Genomic DNA, 744 nt, shown 5'->3' with positions numbered 1-744 from the left:
ATGTATCTTTTAATACGAACCGTGATGGGGGGTTGGAAAAAAAATAAAAACAAAACTGAGACATCTTTGATTTCTAGAACACATTCTAATTACTAACAGACAAAATCAGTGGTTGGGGGCTGGGGGGGTGGGGTGTGGTGTAACTGGTTACAAATAATGATGTTGTGTAGTTTAATTACTAAATAAACAAATTTTATTAGAGTTTCTGTGCAGATATGCTTTTAAAATTTGTTTTACGGCTGTGGCAGAGTGGTTAGGGGAGTCGTCCTGGAACCAGAAGGTCGCCGGTTTGATCCCCCGTCCAACCATCTTAGTCGTTGTGTCCTTGGGGAAGACACTTCACCAGCYTTGCCTACTGATGGTGATCAGAGGGTCCGGTGGCACCAGTGCATGACAGCTGTCAGTGTGCCCCAGAGCAGCTGTGGCTACAATGTATCTTAACATCAGCGTGTGAATGTGTGTAAGTGTAAAGTGCTTTGGGATCCGGAAAGACTTGATAGAGCGCTACATAAGTTCAGTCTAATTTACCATTGCTATTTTTAGTTAGCTTAATTTGTTGCTTTGTGCGTTTTTTTTCTTTCATATTTTTAGCAGAAGTTTTTTCTGACTGATTTTAAAAAGAAGTGGCAACTTTGTTGTGGTTTATGTCCAGTGCTTAGACATGTTTCATCTTTTTTACGATCAGAAGGAGGGTTGATTTGCAACTTAGTTTCTAATGCAGGGGTTTTCAACGTTTTCCTGGGG

This window comes from Austrofundulus limnaeus, unplaced genomic scaffold (genome assembly GCF_001266775.1).
Source record: "Austrofundulus limnaeus strain Quisiro unplaced genomic scaffold, Austrofundulus_limnaeus-1.0 Scaffold64, whole genome shotgun sequence".
Taxonomy (NCBI): domain Eukaryota; kingdom Metazoa; phylum Chordata; class Actinopteri; order Cyprinodontiformes; family Rivulidae; genus Austrofundulus; species Austrofundulus limnaeus.
Note: the sequence above shows the minus strand (reverse complement) of the source record.